Raw genomic sequence first — 18,038 nt, 5'->3', positions numbered from 1 at the left:
AAACCTTGAAGTTGGAGTGTGCAGCAAATGCAAGAAATATTCTGATGGCTTCAAGACGAGCAACTGGAGCATAGGTTTCATCATAATCAATTCCTTCTTCTTGTGAATAACCTTTTGCAACCAGTCTGGCTTTGTTTCTCACAACAATGCCATCACCATCTAACTTGTTACGGAAGACCCATCTAGCTCCAATGGTAGATTTTCCTTTTGGTCTTGGAACCAGGGCCCAGACTTCTTGTCTCTCAAATTGATTGAGTTCTTCTTGCATGTCAAGAACCCAATCAGGATCAGCAAGTGCTTCATCTATTTTCTTTGGTTCTAATTGTGATAGAAAACCAGAGAATAGACATTCATTTGTCGTAGCACTTCTAGTCCTTACACCAACATCAGGATCACCAATAATTAAATCAAAGGGATGATCTCTGCTCCAAATCCTTTCCCTTGGAAGATGTGTCCTTGATGATTCAGCAGTATTATCATTGAGCTGAAATGTGTGACTAGTTGATCCATCTGCTCCCCCTGAGTTGTTGCCAGGTTGACTTGATGATCCACCACTGGCACTAGTGGAATCTCCAGTGTTTCCACCATTTCCTCCACCATTGCCTGGATCATTACCATCATTGCTGTCATCTCCTGTTGCAACCTCAGGTGGTATATCATCATCTGAATCAGAATCTGGATAGTTGTCAAACTTCAGAGATTCAGATGGATCAGCAGATTGTAAACTTGGGAGTTTAGTGTCATCAAATGTAACATTGACACTAACTTTCATTGACAGAGTATCAATTACAAAAACTCTATAAGCATTTATTGTATAACCAACAAAAATTGCTTCAGATGCCTTTGGCTCAAACTTGTTCAGGTTCTCTTCACCATCCTTGAGAACAAAACACTTGGCTCCAAAAACATGAAGATGTTTGACATATGGTTTCTTGTCTTTATACAAATGAAATGGAGTTTTCATATGATCCTTGTTGATCAAAGTTCTATTCTGGGTATAACAGGCAGTAGACACAGCTTCAGCCCAAAAGTACAGAGGAAGCTTTGCTTCAGCAATCATAGTCCTTGCAGCTTCGATCAGTGTACGATTCTTTCTTTCGACGACTCCATTCTGCTGAGGAGTCCTTGGTGCTGAATACTGCCTTCTAATTCCCTTTTCAGAGTAAAAGTTGATTAGAGTTTGATTCTTGAATTCCGTGCCATTATCTGACCTTACAGCTTTCACTGGCACACCCTTTTCTAATTCAACTGACTTTATATGATCAATCACTGTCATCGGGGTTTCATCCTTAGAAGCTAGGAAGTAAACCCAGGTAAATTTCGAGAAGTCATCCACAATGACTAAGGCATATCTTCCTCCATCAATTGATGCAACATTCACAGGACCAAACAAATCCATATGCAGTAAGTGAAGTGGATTTGTAATGGTATTGATGGTCTTGCCTTTGTGAGATGCTCTCTTCGCTTTTCCTTTCTGACAAGCTTCACAAAGATCATCAGATGATAATTCCAGGGAAGGCAAACCTCTCACTAGATCTCTCTTGACTAGAGAGTTCATTGTTTTGAAGTTGAGGTGTGAGAGTTTCTTATGCCATAACCAACTATCTTCAGCAGACGCTTTGGCGTAGAAACAGTGAACTTCGTTTCCAGGTCCTGAAGACAAATCAGCTACGAATATATTGCCTTTCCTTATGCCACATAGTGAAGGACGTTTATCCTTGATATGTTTAATGATACATATCTCCTTTTCAAAATGAACATAATATCCCTTGTCACAAAACTGACTAACACTTAGGAGATTATGTTGAAGTCCTTCCACTATAGCAATTTCTTCTATGATGATCTTTCCAATTTTGTACTTGCCATATCCCACAGTACGACCTTTGCTATTATCAGCAAAGCTCACTGTTGGGCCAGCTCCTTCTCTTATGTCTTCCAGCAGGGATCTATTGCCAGTCATGTGCATTGACGCTCCACTGTCAAGCACCCAGGTAACACGAACAATTCCACTGGCACCCTGCAAAAGACAACTTGATTAAACATTCTTTAGGACCCACACTTGATTGGGTCCAGCAAACTTAAAGAACTGATTTCTATCAGGTGTAACAACAGAGCCTCTTGGACTGATACTTGGTTCAGACTTGACTGAACTTACTTCCTTAACAACAGCCTTATAAACCTTAGTTTTAGGCTTTGGAACAAAAGTCTCCTTCCTAACACGAGTAGGACTAGCAGTCTTTGATCTAGCATGCTTGTTGTTTGTGTGTTGTCTAGGTGATGTGTTTTCATTTTTAGCATGCAAATTTTTAAAATAAGCAGACATCAAATTGAAAGCACAAGTCATACAATTATCAACACTACAAGATTTATGACATGCATCAAAAGCAGGAACAACAGAAGTATCAGTCATAGTAGTAGGAACATCAATAGATTCTACTCTAACCTTGTTATCAGATTTAAAGTTCTCAGTAGAATGACATCTATTGTTCTTGTTCTTACTATTCACAAAATTATTGGGCTTGTTGAATTTAGTTCTCTCAGAGTTGACACCTAAACCAGCTTTAGGCAACCTAACATTGCCTTTCACTTTGATTGGTTTTAGTGAAGTCAAGATCTCATCTCTCTTCTCATTACTCTCTTTCAATTTAAGGTCTTCCTGTTTGAGTTCATATCTAATGACAACAGGAGTTTCTAAAATAGGTTCAGCTTCTGAGGTTTTAAACAAAGGTTTAAGGGAATCTTTCAAAACAAAAGGAATCCCTCTCTCCTCAGCACTTTTCTTAAAAGGAGTAATGTTACTAGCCTTACCTACAGATTTGTTATAGTCAAAACCTATTCCAACCGTTCTCTTGATCTCTTGTTTATCATTTAGTTCTTTGACTATCATGGAGGCATCCTTAAAGGCTCTACATTTCACTTTCTCTTCGTCTAGCTGAAGTCTTAAAGCAATCTCACCTTTCTCTAGAACTTTGACTTTAGCACATTGTAATCCTAAATCCATAGTCAATTGTTCTATTTTAGGTTTTAATACTTTCATCTCATTCATCTTATAAGCATGAATTTCTAAGACTAAAGTATCAATTTTAAGATTAGCAGCTTTCATCTTTTTAATAGCATCATCTCTTTCAAGTCCTAATTGCATAAACAGTTTAGGGCATGTAGGATCTACCTGAAAGCTTCCAGCAGGAGGAGGTGAAGATGATCCAGTATTAGACATGAAAGCAACATTCCCTAGCTGCTACTCTTCATCACTATCTGTATCATCCCAGCTTTTGCCTTCTGCCAGATAAGACTTGCTCTTGAAGTTTTGACTTCCAGAAGTACCATGATGCTTTCTTACTAAGGCATCATACTTCTGCTTCAGCTCATCATACGAATCCTTTTTCTTTCCTTGAACCTTGGGATGCTTGCACTCAGTTGCAAAGTGTCCAGGTTCACCACAGTTGAAACATTTAAATTTACTTCTGTCCACCATCCCAGTCTTGTATCCTCCTTTGCTTGTTGAAGATGAATAGCCTCCCTTCTGAAACTTACTAACAGTAGGTTTGTATTTATAGGAAGGGTTCTTCCGGAATCTCATGTTTCCAAACTTCTTGGCAAACAGTGATAGAGATTGATCTTCTAATTTTTAAGCTCTTCCATTGTATAGAACTCTTCGTCACCACTAGAAGAAGTAGTCTGACCCATCTCAGGTACAACAAATTCCTGAGTAGTCTTAGAAGGAACAACAACATCCTTCTTTTCTTCCGGTGCAGGTGACTCAACAACTAGAGCTCTTGAATGGTTCTGTGTTTTACCCCAGCCATATCTCTGTTTACTCTGAACTTGCTCCAGTTCATAAGTTTTCAAAACTCCGTAGAGTCTTTCCAGAGAAATCTCATTCAGATCTCTGCTTTCCCTGATGGCAGTGATTCTGTGTTCCAGATGTTCAGGAAGTGTTAAGAGAAACTTCATGTTGACCTCTTTCTTGTCATAGAATTTCCCATTCAGATTTAAATTATTTATCAAATTATTAAGTCTGATAAACACTTCTGAAATCCCTTCTCCGGGATTGGAACCAAACTGTTCATACTGAGCCATCAATATCTCTTTCTTGTTTTCCCTAACTTCCTCTGAGCCTTCATTGATAATCTCTAATGTATCCCAGATTTGCTTGGCGTTCGTACAATTTACAACAGCATTGTACATCACTGGATTTAGAGATTCAACCAAGATTAGTTGAAGAGCGTCATCTAAGTTCATCTGTTCACTCTCTTCATCTGTGTACTCAGAAAGTTCTTTCGGAATGACCTGATGAGGTATTAACACACCATCCTCTTCGTGTGCTAATATGACATTCATCGGAGTAGTAACACCTTTGTCCAAAATCCCGATGTATTTTTTGTTCGCTGTTCAGAGGAATAGGAACATGTGCCTTTTCCATAGGCCAAAGTGTTCCTGGCTGAATGGTGGGATTTTAATGCTACTGATCTTTTGCGTACTCATTTTTTTAAGAATTTAAAGTGAATAGTGTTTGGAGAGATTTGGATTTTGGAAAGAAAAATATTTTTAATCAAAATTAATTTTTGGAATAAAATTAATTCGAATAAAAAATATTTGGACGTTACAGAGTTTGTATATGATCTGATACGGTAAAATGGTATCAACCGCTCTGATGCCAATTGTTAGGTCCAGATACGATTGTAGAAGGGGGGGTTGAATACAATCGTTACAAAATAATCGCGGAAGTGAATCTGATTGAATATAACTTGCTAATCAGATTTAGGATTAATTAATATAACAATGTTTGAAGTCGTTATATAATTAAAAATGGTTTAGTTTTAATGTCCACTAAAGTTCGTAGAATAAATTCGACAGGGTATATTCTAGATTTAGTGATTAAAACAACCGGGTTATCAAAGCACAGAAAACTGTGGATATAACGATCAAGCAAGTTACGAACAACTTGAAAGCTTTACAAATGCTTTGATTTACAAAGTGATGAACACTTAGAAATGAAGAATGAATGCCATATTTATAGGCAAAGCAATGTACATGCAAGACAAACACAAGACAAGACAAATGCTAAGAGGGTATGACAATCTAGGCTTGGGCAAGACAAATCAAGGCAAGGAAAGACAATCACAGATTGTCTACCAAGCTTTAATCAAGTCAGAAAGACAATTAGAAGGGAAGGTATGACAATCTTTTTGACAGAAAGACAAACACTACAAACGGCAAGACAATTGAAGATTGTCTTGCACACCTTCAAGCATTCGGCAAGACAAGACAACAGGATTGTCTTGCAGGATGTGTGACTCTCGGCAAGACAAGACAAAAGGATTGTCTTGCTGCCACACAAGTCCTTCGGCAAGACAATTCAGTTGAATTGTCTTGCACACCATTGAAACACTCGGCAAGACAAGACAACTGGATTGTCTTGCACACTGATTTCATTCCAAGTGGGCAGGTCGGCAAGACAATCACAGATTGTCTTGCTGGGTGGTTTTGGTGATAAAAAGAAGTAATAATGTGATAAATATAAAATAGAAAATTATTCACTTAATTAAGTTAATCATATAAATTCATAAATTAAATTAATTCGAGAGTGAATTAATTTAATAAATAAATTACATAATTAATATAACTATTTGAGAAGTGAAATAATAGTCTATTAAATATTTAATCACCCAATCTTCAATAGAACTGCTTCCTGTCTTCTTTAAACTTTAATAACTTCTTCTTGATTTGTCGAACGAACGAACTACCACTTCTGCTTAACTTCAAATATTTAATTTGAATAACTGATACACAGATGTACTGTCTGGTTCATCTGTATCTAGTTAAATCAAATATTCTTCGTCATATAAACAATAAGAATTTGGTTAGTTCGTCGAGTCTTCGTCTTGTACGTACATCTTCATTAAATGGAATCTTCTCATGAAATAAAGTATAGAAACTTTATGTCTTCTTAACTCCTGGACGTGCCACAAAAGATTATTTGTGCACTGAGGCTTGAACATATTAATGAACTTCTTTCAGTGGCGTGCAGCAGCATCCTGGAACTTATCTGACATATGATTTCCATGAATCATTTGACGTTCTTCGTACTGATTCCGATGACTTTCTATTTACTGAGCTTTCTGATCTGAGTTGAGTTGTACCTCTTTAAATACAAATAGGCTGAACATATGCCTTTCACTTTGTCTTATGTATGTTTTCTGAGATGTCTTCATCTTTGACCATCATCTTGATTTGATCCAGATTGCATTGCATAAGATAAGTATGTTTCTGCTTCTTCTTTATTTTCCTAATCAGGCTTCCATGTTTATTTTAGTGTAATTCGATCCATGTGATTTGTCAGGCTTAAGCTCTAGTCGCTTTCAACTGCTCTTTTGCTCCATCAGTTGAAGGTTCAGGTTGCTTTCAACTGCTCTTGACTTTATCAGTTGAATGTTGTGCTAGGGTCATCAGTTGATCGAATTACAAACTTTATCAGTTGAATGCTGTTCCAGTCTCATCAGTTGAATTCCTTAGCATCATCAGTTGAACACTTTGTCTTCAGTTGAAAGCTTGGTCTTCATCAGTTGAAACATGATCCAGTCTTCATCAGTTGAACAGTTACATCTTATCAGTTGAATATCCTTCACTTAGATAAAATTACATGGCATTGGATATTTACAATTAGCCATCCTATTCTACCCATCCGTTGATAATTCCCAAGAATAAGAAAAATAACAATTACAACTGAAATTTGATAAAGATTCTAAATAAGATATGTTACAAAATGTTTATGTTATCATCAAAAATTATTGATTCTTAACAAAGATGCAACCCAATGAAAATTTGGGAAATAATGGAAGCTATAAAAGATAATGGAGAAAAGAAGAGGGCAGTTGAAGAAATGGGGTTTGGAGCCCTTAAAAATATTCCAAATATGAAGTTGGCTCATAAACTTATAGAGAAACTTTTGCATAAGTTTGATACTACCTCGTGCTCTCTTTTCGGGGTAGAAGTCAGTGTTGAAGTTGTTGGAAAGCTGTTGGGAATCCCATCGAAGGGAAAAGCAATTCCTCAATCTATCTCCATCACTAAAAGTAATGAACTGGGGGCGAAATATAAGAACAAAACACTCACACAGTTGGGAGATGACATAAAAAATATGGAGCGAATTGATAAGACATTTAAGGAGGCGTTTTTGCTGTATATTTTGGGTCACTTTTTGTGTCCGATTGTGAAGAATCAGCCCTCTCAAGAGCTTTACAAGGCCTTTACAATTGTATCTGATGCTACACAATACAATTGGGCCAAATATGTTCTTGACCATCTCATTGAGGGTATCAAGAAATTTCAAAAAGGACAGTCAACAACCGGTTGCATTTATTTGTTGATGGTGAGTTTAATCACTTTTTGCAATTAATTATAACTCATATGCTCTTTCTTTTTTTACTAAATAGATATGTATTAGAAAGAGAAAAGAATTTACAAGATATCCTGACTACTAGGCTCTCTAAAACAAATCTAACAGCCTAGATTCGAATTAGAGAGCAGACAAAGCTAAAAGGGCAGAACAACCCAAATCAACCCAAAAAAGTCTAGTCAAAATAAGAGATACAAGTCTTCAAGTCAGGGCTACTAATAAGAGCAGCAGTGAACCATGGCTCCTGGGCCACTCTAGCGCGCAGATCCGTGATGATTCCACGAAGCAATAGCCGAGGGCCAAATACACCCTTTCCATGTCTTCGAGCATTCCTTTCTCTCCAAAGATGGTATGTGTTCGGTGAAATCTACACGCAAGCGCACGTGATCATAAGTAATATATTTGTTCGTTCCCACAGAGACTGGTGAATTAAGAATACGCACCTATGCCACAATGTATGATCAATTATCACTGCTAAGACAATTAACAAGGATTTGTTTCTTTTATACTAATACTAAAATTACTAATCAAATTCAGAATAGGAAAACACATGGGATTCTAACTTCATTATCGAATTCATCTAGAATTGAAATTACTGATTATCATGCGACTGTTGATCCTAATCAGACAACACGAAAGTAATACATGCCAACTCTCGTTGCACACATATCATACCAATCAAAATCCACAATTAAGATAGAAATCTCATGGACACCAACAAAGCTCAGACCCTATATCTCTATAGCGGTAGTGTAAGCAGAGAGGTTTAATAACAAGTCGTCTATCGTGATTACACAGGGTGATAAAAATAGTTCAAGTCTACCACAAATTATGTTTCATTCACATAATCCTATGTTTACATGGCATGGTTCTAAATTCAATCATCCACTCTCGCTTCAGAAAGAATTAACAAACAACTTAGAAGTTAGCTACGCTTCTAAGAAGAATAAGCACGGCTCATGCAAAGAAATCAACGTACGTCGCAAGATCAAGTAATTAATATTCGTTACTAGACTACATCGATAAATCCATTAGAATCCCATGAAGGCGGTTAGTTCATAATCGAACTAATCGACATCATGGGTTCTAATGAAAACATGATAGAATAAGACAAGAATTAAATGGAATAAAAATGCTTGAATTGAATATAATAAGGATCACACGTTACAGATTGATGTTCACGATCTTGCTCGAAACTGTCACTTCCTCGCAAAGAACGATCTAATACAAACTGATAATGTGTTTGATTACAAGAGAAAACTAAAACTATGAAATTGTTCCGATATTCTAACTACTATATGGCTAGGGTTTTTACACACGAGAAATAAAATGCATTGACTAAGTCAACCGGGCCTCGGCCGCTGCGAAAATCCATCAGAAAAGCTGTAAAAATCGGCCCGGGAAGTTTCTGTGGGGCGCCACCGCGCTACTCTAGCGCGGGCGCGCTAGATGTAGCAGACTGTAGCGCGGGCGCGCTACAGGTTAGCGCGGGCGCGCTAGTGTCTGTGATGGCACTCCCGTTTCTTCGTTTCTCGCTCGTTCTCGCGTGCATGTCCTTCCTCGCTTCTAATACCACTTCCGTAGGTGATCACGGTTGCATTTAGCATATGCAACAAGCCCTTTAAACCCCTAGATAGCTCTAGTGGACGAGTGTGCTCTCGTGAGGGTTTGTAGAAGATATACCCACAAAATCCCAAGTCGCGGTGAATCCACAATTCTCTATTCTTGCAATTAATGCACCAAAACCAACCTAAAATGATAGAAAATCACTTCATCACCTCAACTCGTGACCTGCACAGAAAAACACTAAAAACACATTAAAAGACACTAAACACTTAAGTACAACCAACCAATTTAAGTGGAAATGAAGGCCTATAAGTGTGTATAAATACCACTTATCACACCCCCAAACTTAAACTGATGCTTGTCCTCAAGCGTCAACGACACTAACAATACTACAATGCAATGCATGAATGCAACTACGTGATGAATGAGTGAACTATGAAGTAATTGCCTTGCCAATTATAATACCTCAGATTGTGCTAATGTTCTCGAGTTTCACTTCTCTCGCTACCAAGTCAATTACTCTTCTATTTACAAGTGTGGAGTGCCAGTGTGTGCAAGCATGCTCTTTTATTGAGACAAGACAAAAACTACTACTCCCACAGAATCCCAATCAAGAATCGTAAAAGTTTAAAACTAACACCCCGTCACTCAAGTCCAACTAAAAGCCAAGGTCCCAAAGAATGTCCACACCCTTCTATTTTATTCACTATATATATATATTTTTTTTTTCTATTTTTATTGGTGATTAATTGCTCGGTCTAAGGTCGGAGCGCTTCGCAGTGTAAATGCGTTACGAACACCACAAGACTTCACACACCAATTATTCACTTTATTCTAGTGGTTTATTTAACTGTGCAATGGTTGAGATCCCTAAAGATTTATGCACTAGTACCCATGTAGCGAGCGTTGGGTCAACAATCCCAAACCACGAAGGGCTTTAGGTTGTTAGGCACAAAGTCCCCTCAGACTTAATTACTCGAGTACTAATGAGCTCAACCTAGTTAATTCTACCACTTATTTTTCTAGTGAATTTATTTACTACTATTTTTTTTTTTCTCTTTTTTTTTTTTTTTTTTTTCTCTTTTTTTTTAGAAAGGTATATCTACTCTTCAGTTCCCCCAAACTTAAGATTTACAGACCTAAGCTGAAGGGTGTTCAATTCAATCCTAGAATTCATGGAATTTCGTCTAAATCCTATCTCAAGAACATATGTGAATTACAATTTCCAACACAAGCAAATTCCAAGTACTAACCTAGCATTGCAATTGAAATTACTAATCAAGAACTACGCACATAACTCATCATAGGCAATTAACTTGGCTTAACTTCATAATTCATGCAAATGCTCGTGATACTAACTACGACAATTACCACTAAACATGTAAAATAAAGAAAATATGGGAAATTTAGAAAGAAAACGTGAAAATAATCAAAGCAAAATAAATAAAAAAAAAAAAAAAACGTGAACTACATGAACTAACTAACACATGCAAATAATAATAAAAAAAACTATCTAATAATATGCTCTTCCTTAGATTACCACCCCCAAACTTAAAATTTTCAATGTCCCCATTGAAAGTGATAAAAAGGCTAGAGCGCCCACATACCTACTCGGAGTCCGAGTCCTCGCCCTCCTCTGCTGGAGGTGAATCAGGCGGAGGATACTGCATCCCTGCTCCGAATACTGGCCACTGAACTGTGACCCCCTGTGCCTGGAAAGCACTACCTAGAGCCTGTGTCAAGTCATAAGCAAACCTCTGGTGGATGTCGTGCATGGTGTCCATCCGTCTCGCTAGGCGGCGATAATGAGCATCTCCCATCGGTTCGGAGCTCCTCTCCGTCTGTGAAGTACCAGCTCCAGAAGCTCTAGGCTGCTCCCTCCTCACAAATGCTGGACGTCCCCCTGGCACCTCATCATATATGTATCCGAGGCCTCGAGGGTGGGGAACTCCTCCATCCCACTCCGTCATCCGACTGATCGCCGAATGATCAATAGGTGTCCCTGGCAACTGCAATTGCTCGTTGGATGGCCAACGAACACCGCTCGATCGACAGAGCTTCGTCACAATTGTGCCATATGGAATGGCACCAGTGGTTCCTCCCTTCAAGAACCTCAGCATCCCCTGATGAATAACATGTCCCAGATCAATGTACTTGCCCGAGACAATCCCAAAGAGCAGAATCGCTCTATCCACTGTCACCTCATGCCCATGAGAAGATGGCATGATATTAGCACAGATGAAGGCATTCCATGCCTTCGCATACCGGTTCAACGCGGCTGCAGGAAAAGATACATGTGCCGGCAGAGGAGGTGCAGTCATCTTCCAATGCGTGTCCGGTACACACATGTCATACACCAACCGCTCAAGATCAATCGGATCATCATCAAACCGGCGTTTGGCACGCCCAATCCTCTCAACCACCCAATCTTCTTCATTACGGCGCCTGGCACGCCCCCCAATAACTCGGCGGATCGCCTCCGCACTATAATCAACTCGGATTCCCCGTACCACAGTGAATCCATCTCGATTCTCCTTGGCATTAGCATAAAACTCCCGAATAATAGCCAAGGGAACCGCCTCCGGAGCCTCACAAAAAGACTCCCAACCCCGCTCTTGAACCATGTTCAAAAGCTCACCATCTTCCGCCGTGGGTAAGAATCCCCTCTCCTTAACTAACGACTTATTCATAAGCCGTTGAAACTCGGTTCGCGCACCATCCGAGGTGAACTCAACCTCACCCATCGAAGAAGAATCGCTAGATGTAGGGGCTTGTGAGCTAGTTCCTTGTGATCTACGGGCTCGTTTGGGTGCCATTGGTAAGGATTTAGAGTTGCAAGAGGTTTATGTGTAATGGGTTTGAAAGATTGGATGAAGGTTGTGTGTATGGATGTGTATATATATTTAGGGTTTAGAGAATTATAATGGGATTTGGATATGGGTTTTGTGTTTATATAAGGATTGGAGAGTTGAGTTAGGGTTTTAGGGGATGTATTTCGGGCTAGGCATGCAAAATTAGGATTGTGGGCTTTTAAAAACGAAAAAAAATAATTTTTTGGGTGAAAATTCGGCTGACTCGGCAGTCAGTAGCGCGGCCGCGCTAAGTATAGCGCGGGCGCGCCGTGAAACTTAGCGCGGGCGCGCTGACACTAGCGCGGGCGCGCTAGTGTCTGACCCCGAAGGCTGAATTTTTCGATTTTTGTGTTTTTTAGGTTTACAATGGTACAATGTGGTTCCAATGCGTGGGTTGCCTCCCACGAAGCGCTTTTTTAACGTCGTTAGCTCGACGTGAAGTCCAGAACTAATCCGATTCTGATTGAAGAATCGTGGTTTGTACCTCACGATTCACATTTCCGCCAAAGTAAGGTTTCAACCGTTGACCATTAACTTTAAATGATTCATCCGGTGATTTGGCATAGATTTCTACTGCACCGTGGGGAAATACAGTCTTGACCGTAAATGGTCCTGACCAGCGTGACTTGAGTTTCCCTGGAAACAGCTTCAACCGAGAGTTATACAATAGAACCAATTGACCTACTACAAAAGATTTTTGTATCAACCGCTGATCATGCAATCTTTTCACCTTTTCTTTGTAGAGTTTGTTATTTTCATAAGCACGGAGGCGGAATTCCTCCAACTCATTGAGTTGAATCATGCGTTTCTCTCCAGCTAATTGTAAGTCGAAATTCAACTTCTTTAGTGCCCAATAAGCTTTATGTTCCAATTCTACTGGTAAGTGACAAGCTTTCCCAAACACTAACTGAAATGGAGAAGTACCCAATGGTGTTTTGTAAGCTGTTCGATAAGCCCAAGCAGCCTCGTCTAATCGCAAGGACCAGTCTTTCCTTGAAGGGTTAACCACCTTCTCTAATATGCGTTTAATCTCTCTGTTAGACACTTCAGCTTGACCATTCGTTTGAGGATGATAAGCAGTAGCAACCCGGTGATTGATATTATACCTCGTCATCAAGGTTGTGAATTTCCGATTGCAGAAATGAGAGCCTTCATCACTGATAATGACTCTAGGGACTCCGAAACGGGTAAAGATTTGTTTTTGTAGAAATTGCAAGACCACCTTAGCATCATTTGTAGGTAAGGCCTTCACCTCCACCCATTTAGACACGTAATCAACTGCTAATAGAATATACTGGTTGTTGCAAGACGAAACGAACGGTCCCATAAAGTCAATACCCCAAACATCAAATATTTCGACTTCCAAAAGCATTTTAAGAGGCATTTCATTCCTCCTAGAAATATTACCTGTACGTTGACATCGATCGCAACCCAACACAAATTGATGAGCATCTTTAAACAGAGTTGGCCAGTAAAAACCTGCTTGAAGTACCCTCTTTGCTGTCTTCTCTCCGCTATAATGGCCCCCATAACCAGTGGAATGGCACTCGCGCAAAACTCCCTCAACTTCATTATTAGGAATACACCGTCTGAGAATCTGATCGACTCCTTGTTTAAACAGAAAGGGTTCATCCCAAATATACCATTTCACATCGTGAAGGAATTTCTTGCGTTGAGCATAAGAGAATTCTGGAGGAATGACCTTACTCACCAGATAATTTACAATGTCAGCAAACCATGGCTCTTCTGCCTCAACTCCAAACAACTGTTCGTCTGGGAAGAATTCATTGATTAGAGTGTTGTCGGTAGTTTGTTTGCTGTGATCTTCTAGTCTGGATAAATGATCCGCTACCTGATTTTCTGTGCCCTTTCGATCTTTAATTTCCACATCAAATTCTTGGAGCAATAAAACCCAGCGAATTAGTCTTGGTTTAGAATCCTTCTTTGAGATGAGATATCGAATGGCTGCATGATCAGTATATACCACTACCTTTGTTCCAAGAAGGTAAGACCTGAACTTCTCAAAGCTAAAGACAATAGCTAGAAGTTCTTTTTTCAGTAGTAGTGTAGTTCAATTGTGCATCATTTAATGTTTTGCTGGCATAGTAGATAACATGAAACACATTGCTTGTTCGCTGGCCCAGTACAGCTCCTACAGCATAATCACTGGCATCACACATTAATTCGAATGGTTTACTCCAATCAGGTGCAGTGATGATAGGTGCTGATGTCAACTTCTTTTTCAAGATTTCAAATGCTTCCAAGCACTCCTCATCAAATTTGAATGGAATGTCTTTCTCTAACAGATTGCAAAGAGGTTTAGAAATTTTCGAGAAATCCTTGATGAACCTCCGATAGAAACCTGCATGACCAAGGAAGCTTCGGATGCCTTTGACTGAAAGTGGTGGGGGAAGATTTTTAATTGTTTCCACCTTCGCTTTATCGACTTCTAGTCCCTTGGCAGATACCTTATGCCCCAATATGATTCCTTCTTGCACCATGAAATGACATTTTTCCCAATTGAGAATCAGATTAGTTTCCACACAGCGCTTAAGAACCATTCTAAGATTTGTGAGGCATTCGTCATAAGATGTTCCAAATACAGAAAAGTCGTCCATGAATACCTCCACATTGATGCCGATCATCTCTGAGAATATTGCCATCATGCACCTTTGAAAAGTGGCTGGTGCACCACATAAACCAAAAGGTACTCTTCGGAATGCGAAAGTACCATAAGGGCATGTAAAGGTTGTCTTTTCTTGATCTTCCGGAGAAATAGCAATCTGATTATAGCCAGAATACCCATCTAACAGACAATAGAAATCATGGCCAGCCAACCTGTCAAGCATCTGATCAATAAAAGGTAGAGGGAAGTGATCTTTTCTTGTGGCTTTATTCAGCTTTCTGTAGTCCATGCAAATCCTCCAACCCGTGACAGTTCTAGTTGAGATGAGTTCCCCTTTTTCGTTGGCTACTACTGTCATTCCTCCTTTCTTAGGCACGCATTGTACTGGGCTCACCCATGAGCTGTCAGAAATTGGATATATGATACCTGCATCGAGCCATTTAAGAATCTCTTTCTTTACAACCTCCTTCATGATAGGATTTAACCTTCTTTGTTGTTCCACTGAAGGTTTGCTTCCTTCTTCAATGAGAATTTTGTGCTGACAAAATGATGGACTGATTCCCTTGATATCAGCTATAGTCCACCCAATTGCTGTTTTGAATTCCCTTAGCACCCTCAAAAGTTTTTCCTCTTCCTCACCTGACAAGTTAGCTGCAATAATAACAGGAAGAGTAGAACGTTCACCAAGAAAAGCATACCTCAAGTGATCCGGTAATGGTTTAAGTTCAAGTTTAGGTGCTTCGATCACTGATGGTTGTAGTGGTTCGTGATCTTCCTTTAATTCTTCTAAGCCAAGAGATTCGACAGGTGGTTCAAAATTCCTTCTCCAAGGTGATGAGTTAAGATGATGGATTTCTTCCAATTCTTCTTCACTGTCCCATTTCTCATCATTGGTAAGGATTGCTTCCAATACATCATCCTGTAAAACCCTCTGGCTATTAGCTTCTGCCGTAGTATCAAGTACATCCATACTGAAACAAGATTCCTCATCGGTTGGTAATTTCATTGCATTGAATACGTTGAACGTGACCGTCTGATCTTGTATTCTCATTGTAAGTTCCCCTTTTTGGACATCGATCAATGTTTGCCCGGTGGCTAAGAAGGGTCTACCCAAGATGATAGGAATCCTTTTGTCTTCTTCAAAGTCAAGAATCACGAAGTCAGCTGGAAATATTAATTGATCAACCTTGACTAGCACATCTTCAATTATACCCCTCGGATATGTGATCGAACGATCAGCAAGCTGTAAAGACATGTTTGTCGGCTTGAGCTCTGGTAGGCCAAGTTGTGTGAAGATTGATAAGGGCATCAGATTGATGCTAGCTCCCAAGTCGCACAGACACTTATCAAAAGAGAACTTCCCAATAGTGCAAGGGATAGTGAAACTTCCCGGATCTTTAAGCTTAGGTGGTAATTTCTGTTGAAGCACAGCACTACATTCCTCCGTTAAAGCCACTGTCTCTAACTCCTCGAGCCTTAGCTTTTTTGAAAGTATACCCTTCATAAACTTGGCATAGCTAGGCATTTGCTCGAGTGCTTCAGCAAACGGGATGTTGATGTGAAGCTTTTTGAACACTTCAAGGAATTTACCAAATTGCTTATCCAGCTGCTGTTTTTTTAACCTCCTAGGAAATGGAGGTGGTGGGTATAATGGGTTTGACACCGGAGCAGCTGCAGGGATAGCCTTAGCTTTTTCAACAGTAGAGTTGATTCCAATTGTGTTTGAAGGAAGTTCTGCTGGAATTTCTTGCGGTTCATCACCCTGATCTTGTACTAATGTTGAGGCAGGCCCTGTTGTAGTTTTTCCAGATCTCAGCGTAATGGATTGGACTTGCTCTTTAGGGTCCCTCTTACCTGGTACCTCTGTATCACTAGGGAGATTCCCCTGTGGTCTGTTCAGTAAAGCATTAGCTAACTGACCGACTTGTGTCTCCAAAGCTTTTAAAGTTACTGCCTGACTCTTGTACATGAGCCTTAGTTCTTCCATGTCAGACCTTTCGTTAGCTGATTGCCCATGATTCTGAAATCCCGGCGGGTGATATGGCTGTTTAGGTGCATACTGTTGTGAAATCCCAGCCTGACTGTACTGTTTAGGTCCCTGTTGAAATCCTTGTTGAGGTTGGTTATACCCCAGGTTATTACTCCAGCTGAAATTAGGATGATTTCGGTTGTTAGGATGATAAGTAGCTGGAGCAGGCTGTTGACCTCTTTGAAAGTTGCTCACAAATTGTGCTGATTCACTAGAAATGGCACACTGATCAGTAGCATGAGTACCAGCACATAATTCGCAAATAATGATTGGCTGTTGAATTCCTTGGTGAGCCAGAGAATCGACTTTCATCGTGAGAGCTTTAAGTTGAGCTGCTATAGCTGTAGACGTGTCAAGATCAAGAATTCCGGCTACTTTCCCTTGAGTAAGTCTTTGAGTAGGGTTCTGATATTCATTAGCCGCCATCATTTCAATAAGATCATAAGCTTCTTCATAACTCTTAGCCCATAGCGCACCTCCAGAAGCAGCATCAAGCATAGGTCTGGATTGAGGTCCAAGACCATTGTAGAAACTGTTTATTTGCATCCAATCCGGCATACCATGGTGGGGACACTTTCTTAGCATCTCTTTATACCTCTCCCAGGCTTCACAGAATGTTTCTCCTGATTGTTGAGAGAATTGAGATAGAGCATTTCGTAGCGCAGCTGTCTTTGCCATGGGGAAGAATTTAGTGAGAAATTTCTGAGCTAGATCTTCCCATGTAGTAATCGAACCAGATGGTAAAGAATGTAACCATCCCTTGGCCTTATCCTTCAGTGAAAATGGGAAAAGTCTTAGCTTCACAGCCTCATCAGAGACGTCATTAAATTTGAAAGTGTCACAGATCTCTATAAAATTCCGTATATGCATATTAGGGTCTTCAGTAGGAGAACCCCCATACTGTACCGAGTTCTGGACCATTTGAATAGTTCCTGGTTTGATTTCAAAGGCTTTGGCTGCGATTGCAGGCCTGACAATGCTTGATTGGATATCATCGATCTTTGGCATAGAGAAATCCTTCAATGCCTTACTGTCTGGTTGTGCTTCAGGTTCTGTCATTGTTTCAGAATCAGAAGAAGAAGTAGAAGTTGAATCAATCGCTTTCTTACGGGTCTGAGAACGTGTTTGCATAAACGCGACCCAAGTACCTGAAATAAAGAAAAGAAGAAAAGTGAGAAGAGAATATAATCCTAGTCAGTGAATTTTAATGCACACTGATGACAAGTACATAAACTAATTAATTAACACCGAGTCCCCGGCAGCGGCGCCAAAAACTTGTTCGGTGAAATCTACACGCAAGCGCACGTGATCATAAGTAATATATTTGTTCGTTCCCACAGAGACTGGTGAATTAAGAATACGCACCTATGCCACAATGTATGATCAATTATCACTGCTAAGACAATTAACAAGGATTTGTTTCTTTTATACTAATACTAAAATTACTAATCAAATTCAGAATAGGAAAACACATGGGATTCTAACTTCATTATCGAATTCATCTAGAATTGAAATTACTGATTATCATGCGACTGTTGATCCTAATCAGACAACACGAAAGTAATA

At 39.7% G+C, this 18,038-nt stretch overlaps 1 non-coding gene across 1 annotated transcript; it reads left to right on the top strand.

Annotated features, from left to right (window-relative positions):
* Positions 1-17,028: 17,028 nt before the first annotated feature.
* Positions 17,029-17,135, top strand: LOC135152484 (small nucleolar RNA R71). Its single transcript, XR_010291660.1, has one exon. It is a non-coding gene; the product is annotated as a small nucleolar RNA R71 (small nucleolar RNA).
* Positions 17,136-18,038: the final 903 nt, after the last annotated feature.

The sequence above is a fragment of the Daucus carota genome, chromosome 4, assembly GCF_001625215.2.
Source record: "Daucus carota subsp. sativus chromosome 4, DH1 v3.0, whole genome shotgun sequence".
NCBI classification, from domain to species: domain Eukaryota; kingdom Viridiplantae; phylum Streptophyta; class Magnoliopsida; order Apiales; family Apiaceae; genus Daucus; species Daucus carota.
The sequence above is the reverse complement of the archived record's forward strand: the minus strand, read 5'-3'. Positions and strand labels throughout refer to the sequence as shown.